Here is a 10,854-nt window from a genome sequence, read left to right as displayed (position 1 = left end):
AAAATACACAATTTGTGAAATAAATATACCAAAATGTCAAACTTTAAAATCAGCGGTTTGCTATGTCGCTGAGGTCTTCAAAATGTTTAAGAAGCTAGCTTCAAGGCGACATTTGTCGACAAAATGATGTCGCTGTCGTTACGTCGTGAAGTTGCAGTCGTCAAAGTGTTCCGAGCTTTAGCGTTGCAACAATCTGCAGTGTAAGAGTGTATGAACTGTAAAGTTTATATGTTCGCACACATTTATAAATATTTAATTGTACTACTATAAATTAGATTTATTCGTTAGTTCATTTATAATACCAGTAGTTAATTATTAACGTACCATCCCATCGCCTGGTATTCTATTTATGTATTTTCTAATAATAAAAACCTGTATCACTGCCAATTTTACACAATTCGTGTGCACTTTTCGGTAATTTTCGAGAATTCTTTTCTGGAAAAAATATAATAATAACCATAATCGGTTTGCAGTAGCCAAATAGTTAAGGACGTTCAACAGAAATAATTTAAATAATAAAAGTGATAGCCATAAGTGCTTAATCATTGCAGGCATTATAATAATGTAAATAAAGCAAAATTGGAAATTAATACTCAAAGCAATCGAATAGCCTACATATAAAATACAATTTCGTTTATTGAAGCAGCAACACCGCTGCAGCTGTACTTTAATAATACGAATATCCACACCTTCCACTTGCTTGCATCAGAAGACACATACATAGCATGAATTGGCAAAAAGGTGAACGCATCACATAGAATTGACATTGTGGGAGTCGCTACAGTCAACTAGTTTCTACAAGAAGTGAATTTTTTATAAGCTATCATTAATTCTAATAAATACAGGCATATATGTATATAAAATAGTATTAAGCGCACTTGGTCTATATGTATGTAATGGCATTGGTTTCACCACTTTTCATGCCAAACTTATCGAGCTTTGTTTGCTATCTTCGAATTATATCTCACAACAGCCCATTCGTTTATACAATATGTTTTCGCCTTCTTTCCCAAATTAATCGTCTTAACCTGAGCCATTGTCCATTGCGCTTCTCCCCACCCGCGCATCTCATCTCACATCATTCAACACCAACGTGGTTGTGTAGGTTTGCGATTGCACTGCCTTAACGACAGTTGTCTTCTGCGTCACATGCTGTGTACCATTGACATTGATCTCCTCGCTGCTGCTCATCAATACACCCATCTTATTATTGACCATAATGCCACCGCTGTCGGTGTCGTGTGCTTGTACTGGCGCAACTTCATCACAACCTATTGTCGTAACTTGTACATCGGACCTGGAGAGTCGCGGTGAATATGCACGTCGCGTTGGTGAGCGTGCACCACTGGTGGACGCTATTTCATCGTCACTATAGTCGTCCGTGGCGCTGCTTACTGCACTGCGGTTCGAACTGAGGTAGGATCGCTGTGGCGCCAGTTGAGTGCGTATACCCCTCGAAGCAGAGTTGCGATAGATGCCACCCGTTGTGGATGACGTAGCGGTAATGTCCTCCTCGGAAATGTCATCAAAAGCAGGTGGCGGCGTCGATGAGCCGGACAACAAAGGCGGACGTGTGTGCGAGGCTAAATTCTGTGATGGCGTTCGTTGTGGTGTGCGTAGCGTTGTCGAAGTCTTTCGCTTAGACGGGGAATGTTTCAGCGGAAAGGTTGGCGTCTTTTTAAATACAGTTTTGCTCATGAAATTCTGAAAACGCTGCGCATAGAAAGATGGACGACACACCGATACAGTGTCGCCATTGTAGATGATGCTCTTGAACGTGTGCTCGAGTTTCTTCTCTAAGCGATATGATTGTAAAATGTCGATTATACCTATGTATAATATGAGACGCTCATCATTTTCGGAGCGCGCTGGTATACCGCCAGCTGGCACATCTTCGTCCTCCTCCATGGGTATATCCATGTCGGCGGTGATTGACTCCAGTGCGGTCGAATGCGCCACCAGTCGTTGACGATTCATGCTTCGCGAGCGATTCAGTGCGGTGCCAGCCGACTGCAATGCTGTGTTCGAGCCAGCATTCATCGTTTGATCAAAATCGGGTGGATCCTGTGTCTCTCGTACTTCGTCCGATCGTTGCAACTTGGCACGTGCATTACGTATCCGCTCTTCACGTTTCTCCTTTTGTGCTAAATCCAGATTATGGATGCCTACCAGCAGCGAGTAATCCATTATTTGGAAACTCTCCAGCACCATACAGTCCCGTTGAATTGTCTTTATTAGCGCATTATATTTGTCAGTTTCAAGAAAAATACCATTCGGATGGTGATCCATGAAGTCAAGGTCCTTAAACGTAGGACTAGCCTTCTGGCGTTCAGCTTTCGAAGCCTTACGACGAAAGGTGGAGCCCTTTAGATCATATTTGGCATGCATTTTAATGTCGGATGGCAGCAAATTATTCATTGCTACAAGGCGTACATTCTTTGCATTGTAATGAAAACAATAGAGTCCGAAAAATTTTGGCAGTAAAGTGCGTGGATTCTGCGAGAGATTCATGTAGTAGCCTGGCAGCAATTTTTGTAAGAACTCGCACTCCTTTTTTTGCACTGTCTTTATTATGAATTCGTCATCATCGGTCAAGTAAAAGATCGAGCCGGACGCGCCAGGATTGGAAAGCTGGCGCAAAGGCGATGCACACATCGACATCAAAAAGTCATCGGGCGCTATACCGAATAAATCGCGAAAATAACGAAAAGCGATAGGCGCGTACACTTTGAAACGAAATTCACTATAGTGATGCGCTGGTGTTATCGAGGAACCGTCTGGCGGAAAAGCAATAGTTTCCATTTCCCAAAAGTCTTTCATTAGCAGGTCGCGTTTAGGTTTGCTCGCCAAACTGCCGACCGTATGTTGAATGCCGAGTTGGATGGAACCCATTATTTGTTTGGATTGTATACGTTTGTATGTTACCTCGCCGCCTTCGTCAACGCGCCGGTGCCCAATTTTCTTCTCGTGCTTGCCGGCGGACGATGGATTACGCGAAACACTCGCATCCAGTGTGCTACTTGCGCTACGCAGACGCTGCTGCTGTGCGGCATTTACTGCCATTTCGGCATGCATTAGACGGGTTGATTCGTCGCCACCATGCGCCGCTGCCGCTTCGCTATAATAGCTTCGAGATGTAGACGGAACAGCAGGCACTATACTATTTTCGGCATTTTTNCGGTGGTGGTGTTGAGGGTTTCGAAGACGAGGGGGTAACAACTTCAGCGGTGTTATCTGCGTGCTGAGTGGCTTGTTGATTCACCGCTGACATTTCAATGGAGTCAGCTGCCTCACCAGTCGCCATGATGGGAATGTGCTTGAGTTAATAACACTAAACCAGAAAGAGGCGCGAGTAGCTGGTATCTGCAAGTGGCAGAGCGTCAACAGGAAGTCTGGAATTTCGGAAAATAAATACAAAATTGGCAAATCCACTTTTCAATAAATTTAAAAGCAGACAAAAAGTTGCAACATTTAAAATATATTAGGTAGTAATTTTTTTCACTACACTGTTATGCACGAATCAAATTTGACTCTTTTATGTTTCGAATTAGCACGGAAATCAGTACTAAAAAATTCGGCCTCCTTTACAGTCGCTTCTACTGACCCAGAGGAATAGCTTTAGAACGCGTTTTTAGCAGAAAAGTCACGTAGGTTGCCAAGCGCCATAAGAGCGTAAATATATGTACATAAGTAGGTGCAGTAGTAACTGCCGCAGCGTATTGAAACTACACGGGCAATCATATTTTGTGCATTTCTCTTTCGATTCTTTATTATTGAAATGAGTCGAGTATAAAATAATTAAAAAAAAATAAAAATATTTTTATATATAAAGATATTCAACAGCAAATTGAAATGTCGCGTACAAGTGCAGCGTCGTTGCACCGTTTATGGGCGTATGTCAAGGTGTGGTCGCATCATACGCGTACACCCACTGCAGTAACTGCCTATTGGACGAGCAGCTGTATGAATTCACAATGGAATTCGGGAATGTGTCACTATAGATAACAAAAACTAATAAATGAAGCAGAGAAAAACGTGAATACATGCCTTAGTACTCATACGAGCGCAATTGTGCTAGACATTACTCATAATTGCAGACGTAAACAGACGTACATATGCATGAATAAGATTGCATACATACGACACTATTTAATCCATCTTAAAAATGGGTTCAGTTGTTATTGGGCCTGTTTCTCCAAAGTAAAATCTCTAAACAACAACCTCGAAAAAATTTCAGAAAGGGTTCACTGTGCAGTGAAATTTAAGAGAAAGTGTAGGTCAAACCAGTTTTACTTTAGACTTTGCTCGCACAATACTGCTGGCTCTTTAGTTATGTATACACTTAATTTTTAATTGAACCAAGTTTTTAGGTAAACAAAACTACGAATTTTCATGAATCGTTTGCCGACTGTATGTATGTTTTTTGAAGAAATAAAAAGAACTTAAGAAGTGAATGAGGCAGCCGTTTTTGTTAAAAACTTCAGAAGATTTAGGCGTACTACTAGTGATTTCCGAGGGGGTTCTCCAACATGTATAAGACTTAGCGCCAGACGTGAGCAATGAAGTGTGAAAATTCGAAATGCTAAAGCTATCTCAAATGCGGTAGCAATAATGGTTTATAACTGAAATACATATTTACTACAAGTGTGAAAAAATACAGATACAAAATACTTTACAGGCATACCTACTCGTCAAATTTGCCGTATTTTTTGGAGGGTGATGTATGTATGTACATATATATACACGTATTTTGAAACATTTATTTGAAATATGGCTGCAAAAGCAAACAACACTAACAATATGTTTATTGGCCAGCGTTCGCCCAATATTCACGATTGAGTCGAAAGCTATTTTTACATACACTTGACAAACAAAACGATCAAAGTAAAGCGGATAGCATCTACATGTGTACATATGTATTAAGATTTACTGCGAATGGGATGGAGAAAATTCCGATACCTAGATGGTATATTATATAAAAATTATATTAAATAAATGAATATACCTACAATGTGGTCTACAAATAGACATTTATGTAATACATAGACATGTGCTCAGTATGCAGGAAAAATTAATTGCAGCCAATTAGCATACATGCGCATGTGTGCATTGGGTACCAACAAGCATTAAGTTTAGTAAATGCTTAGTGCATTTAGGTATAATGAAAATTCTTATCAGCTTAGCATTGAGCGCCGCGTAGATAATTATGTACCTAAATTTATCAAATTGAGTACAATTTTGTTTCACACGATATCTAGATACTTCCTAGTTTAGTTATCTGAGTATCTATTATATTCTAGGTGCCCAAGAGGGTAATTTTATTTGCAACATACGCCCGCATAAACATCTGAATTTTGCTGCATCGGGATATTAGTAAATGGACTTTCGTCACTTTTGCATACAATTTAAAACTAATTTTGTTGAAAAGCTTGTAAAAACCTTGCTTTTTGTGCGCTCTTCATTGAGTCACCGGTTTTTTTTGCGCTCTCGGTTAACCCGTTTTGAGTAGCAAAAAAAGCGGAGTAAAGTGGCATTGGAAGCATGTCGTCATTCTATCGTAGTTTTGTATGGAATTTGCGTTTATTCACCTTGAATAGCGCATAAGCTAAGTGCAAAGCACAATAAGTGCGAACAGCTGGTAAGCTCTTTATCGCAGGCAAATCAATCCAATTGCAGTTTATCTTGCCGCTAAGGACTTAGAGGAATTTTTATTAAACACTTCTTGTAAATATGAATGAATATTGCAACTTTTTGTTTTTTTTAGCTACATACTTACAAATGATTAAGCACACAGTGAATGTGACAGAAAATTTCGTGATCGACGTAATAGATGATCCAAAAATATACGCCTAAAAGTGAGCCAAGCAGTCAGAACTTTCACTGGTTCTAATACAACAAGTGGCACAGCTTTTATATGCCTAATTATTTATTTCCAATTACTCCATTAGTAAAAAATTGCAAGGAAAATCTCAGCATATTACGCGTATCACCAGCTGCTTTGATACGTACATATATACAAAGCGATTTCGTATGCCGTTGAACTCCAGTATTAACATATTATTTCTTCTTTCAAAATTTCCACCTGCCACATATTTAATATTTTCACATTAATTTTTAATAGAAAAAAACTAATTGAAAATGCCAGCCACCAGCTTTGTTTAACAAATTTTCTCCGTCAAAAACACGTCCAATACCTATCGACTGCTTATTTTTTCCAAAGTCGTTTGCGTTGCTGAATTTTCATTGAAATGTCAACGCAATTGGACCGCTCCGAAGGAGTGACTGAAAAGGCATTTTAAATATGACGGCAAATTGACGTCGTTTTGAAAACAAAACGGTGTGCGAATAAAAGAGCCAACACTAGCTGCAAGCCGCAGTGACTCATATCCAAAGACTGCCGCTACGAGCGGCCTCTTCTGGTGACAACATGTGATCAGCAATGTGGCATTGCCAGTCGGAGTGGTTAGTTTTGCTTTAAATTTGTTAAGCCAATAAGTAGAATTTAGAGTTTTTTCGTTAGCCGTAGAGGCGGAAACTATGCTAATAATTACATATATATGTATGTAAGTGGGTGCGTATGCTTGCAATGTATGTATGTATATTAATTTTAAGTGCAGTTATTTTTCTCATTTTTTATTTCACCTCAGTACTGTTATCAATTTTTCTTTTTTTTTGGCAGCACTTCGGTAAGTTAATTAACGAAACTTCCGTTATCATATTTTCTGCTGTCAAATTGACTGCATCCTTTACCGGCCATTGTTTTTTTTTTTTAATCTAGCAATTTCCTTGTGCTATTACCGTGCCACGGTTAGAAAAAAATTGTGCTTCTTTGTTTTTTCAAAGATTAGTTTTTGATGTAGAATGGCAGGTATGTAATACGAAACTGCATCGATTTTTCGTCTCCTGAAGATTAAAAAAAAAATGGACTTGGCATCTTTTCACCCTCAGGTGAGGATATGCATCCTCCAATTTAATTACGAAAGAGAGAATAACTCCATTTCCCAACTGGTGTATCTAATTGTAGCTGTTTTTGTTTTTCTTTTTCAGAAGGCGTGTAGAATTAGTGAAAGAAAAACAAAGGTAATTAGAGAATAAGAAGGTGGCGAACGGCCTTTCTAAAAATTTCTTGCGATATTGATGTAATTAGCAGTAGCGATTTGCCTCTCTTGTTGTTGTTGTTTTGGTCTAATGGCTCGATGACCATAAATAATACCTGCTGTTGTGCTATGCAACTACTTAGAATGTACTTACTTTCAACTTAAGACACAACAGAGCCACTCTCCACCGCCATGACTGCAATGAACTGTGTGACAATGCGAACGACGACCGACCGACAGCGCTATGAGAGAATATTAATTGGATATTGTCCATTGCTTGTAACGGCATCGATTACGTCCCCAACTTGGTAATCCACAAATCCGCCAAGGAACAGACGACCTAAATACTCAAGTATTTGCTTGTCGGCAAAGAAACTTCTTAATTAAAATTCAATAGACATGCGCATTAAGCAAATTGGTAATACTTTGTACTTAATTGTACTTGAGTAGCGAAAAATATTTAAATTGGTTTTTTTTTTTTTGTTTTGTGGCTTTTGCTTTGGCTCATTTTAATTTCAATGGCTAAGTACCTACTCGACAGATACACAAATATTTAAGCATGGCGATGGCGACTTATATGTATTTATTGTATGTATGTACAAGAATTCAGCTGACAGTGCTATTATTGCAGTTGTTTGCTTGCGGAACACTATTAAAAATGCGGCAATTGACTAGGCTTAAATGTATTCCACCTCATCTGCATACGGAGTGCTAATTAGAGGTAGCTAAATTACAAAATTCATTAAATTTTCGTGTAAAAAAAAAGAAAAACATAGCAACAATATATATCTCAATAGAGTTCCTTATCTGCCGCCAAGCGAACAAGTTCTACAAGTATTAGCAGCATGGGGGAATCACGACGCAAAGTAGAAAATCTACAGAAGGTACTAATGATGATTAAGCTGAGTCAAGTTGGAAGCACCTGATCGATGTAACTACGTTACAAATCAGCGAGTCAAAATAATACATATGTATGTGTGTATGATTGTACATATGTATGTATTGTAGTCCACTTGTGTGAGGAATGGAGGTGCTGGCAGCTGAATGACCACGATCATTACACGGAATGTGTCATCTTGCCGCAATTGTTGTATAACTTGAAACCGATACATGATTAAAAATGCCTATATGTTTGTGTAAAAGTAATGTTTATATATCTCGTCGCGCCGCTAGTCCTCGTCTACAATAGCATCACCGCTCCTGTAAATTCTCAACCTGTTCTCGTTCACTTGCTCATCCACATTTAGAGATCACGTTTGTTGCAGTTAAATAAAAACAACAATTTATTTATTTTTTTATTGTTTTAAAAATGACTACCGGTGCTACCACTTTTATTATTGCTGTTGGTAAGCTGCTATTTTTGCACTTGTCATCTCGAGAGTGTTTGGATGTGCACATATACATACATATACTATATAGTAAGGTATTCGCAGTATGTATGTGAGTTATATCATATGTAGTACGTACTATACGTAGATTTGTTTTCATCTACGAATATGTATTTGCATATTTCACTTGCCGCTTGAATGACTAAATTATATTAAGCTTTAATTGCGCCTCCAATGGAATTTTGTAAATTATTGCGAATATTATTATTCAGCATGATGAAAATTACAGTAATAACAATTTTTATAGCATTCCATGGAGAGCACAGAAGTAGCAAAACCAAATTAAGCAACATTTCTAGAAAGCTTGAATGCGCTGAAGATGGGATAGAACTTTTTTTTTGATCATAGAAGTGTGGATCAATATTTATGTTTGTATGTACATATGTATATGTTTACTAATTTAAGATAAATGCATAACGATAAAATAATTTTCGTGAGTAAAAAGTCTTGGGATTTTTTTTTTTGTCATTGCTCTTATTAAAGATGGAAAATGTATGCATAAACAGATGTCATTATTAGTTCTATACCGTTGTGCATAAGCTACATATTTAATAGATATCAACGCATTTTTTTTTTTTGTTTAGCCTTTTTATACACCGTTTTGAGTAAGTTTGTAACCGTTAGTTGCGTGTGCTCTTTTGTGTGTGCCTATGTAAATTTGAGCGCGTAAACTGAAAACGCAGTTGAAATACAAAATCAGGTGGTCAACTAAGAAGGTAAGCGTGCAACTAGTTATGCTTAAAAAATATGTACAATACATATGGATTCATATACCAATACATGAAGATAGAAGGTATGTAAAAGCGCAGCTGATAAGACAAAATAAAAGAAATAAAAAGAAAAAATGTACAGTTAACCTAGGTCGATTAAAAAAACCGCTCAACTCTTTTTTGGAGTATTTTTCTACATACGATTGATAAAACTGAGGACTGTGGGAAACTAGTCTTCTTTTCTTAGCTGATTTGAAAATAGGAAGGTGATTAATTATATATAGTATTTTTTAATGCCTAATAGCTCTATTCCAAATGGCTCGGGCTCGGTCGCATATTAAAGAGCAAAAAAAAAAAAAGACTTTCACAAAGTGTTAAATGTACTCGGAAGGTGAGGAACAAAAAAAATGTTTCTCTGAATATCAGAGTAGCTGCAGATTGCTTAAGGAAGAACCTACGCACAATGGTCTAGAAGCCGTCTAAAAGTAGAACTCGACACCAAAGCTTTTGGGCATTATGGCTTATGGCCGAATAAAATGATGAAATCCTGGAAAGTGATGGACGCCTAAAAAGCCTTTTATGGAGTTCCGCTCTAAGGAACGCGCTAGCTTGCCTTTTTCCCACGTTTGAGTGTCAGTCAGCTTGATAAGGAAGTATTTAGAAACGATTGATCTAGATCCTAAGCTGGAATTCCACAGCGCTCACACCGACATATAAAACTTATAGCTGAATAAAGCTTCGAAGCCCTGAAAAGCGCTGAATGCCTTAAAAGCTTGTTGTAGATTTGTAAATTTATGCCACCGGATTTTCAAAACGAAGATAATTTACATAAAAAAGTGTATGAATAGCTGTAAGGAGAATGTGCGATCTGATCATCTGTCAGCAACAAGACTCAATCTAAAATTTTACTACACTGTTAGTAAGAAAATCTTATCTCTCGAATTTGGAAAGCTTAACTTGTCTTACAGACCAAAATTCCAACAGGGTAGGCGCTTATTTTTAGACATACTCGTACGTATATATGTACATACATTATCGAGTAGCACTAACAACAGCATTTTTTACTTTACTTTTATTTCATAGTTTTTCATGTGCCACAAAGTCCATTGCTACTTTTGCGAGACATATTGACCAGTCAAAATGGTTTAAATGTTCGAAACGGATGCACACATTTTTTTTTTATCTGAAATAGTTTAGACTTTTGGACTACAACTATTTTACAGAATTATATGAAGTTAGCAAGCGCGCAAAAAGCCTCAGAGCAATTAGTACGTTTACAGATAACTAAAATAGACACGTTTCAAAGTACGAAAGTTGCTGCGATAAATTGGACGCGGCACACTTATTTTGACCATAACAAAATAGCTGCCAGAAACGGGGGAAAAAATAAAACAAAAAACACTTTGAACTATGCAACAAAATGGAAATTGAGAACTAAAATCCAAATTTTTTTAGATTATTGAGAATAAAAAGCACTTGCCGCGGCTGTTAGGTCATTGGCTTCGAGTGGGCACTTTGCTGACGACAGTTGAATATTTAAGTCAACGAAAAAAAAACAAAACAAAAAAAAATGTAACAAAAAATTCACAGCAAAAAGCACAAGTAATCCGATCCGAACTCCACGATATTTACATGAGCTTGCATTGATTGGTGGCACTG

The 10,854-nt window shown here is 37.7% G+C and overlaps 1 pseudogene; it reads right to left on the bottom strand.

The window, feature by feature from the left end:
* Positions 1-352: 352 nt before the first annotated feature.
* On the bottom strand, positions 353-6,292 carry LOC108361752 (phosphatidylinositol 4-phosphate 5-kinase type-1 alpha pseudogene; annotated as a pseudogene).
* Between the last annotated feature and the right edge of the window lie 4,562 nt (positions 6,293-10,854).

The sequence above is a fragment of the Rhagoletis zephyria genome, unplaced genomic scaffold (genome assembly GCF_001687245.7).
Source record: "Rhagoletis zephyria isolate East Lansing unplaced genomic scaffold, Rhagoletis_zephyria_1.1 Rzeph_scaffold_00835, whole genome shotgun sequence".
Classification (NCBI taxonomy): Eukaryota; Metazoa; Arthropoda; class Insecta; order Diptera; family Tephritidae; genus Rhagoletis; species Rhagoletis zephyria.
Note: the sequence above shows the minus strand (reverse complement) of the source record. Positions and strands in the feature narration are given on the sequence as shown.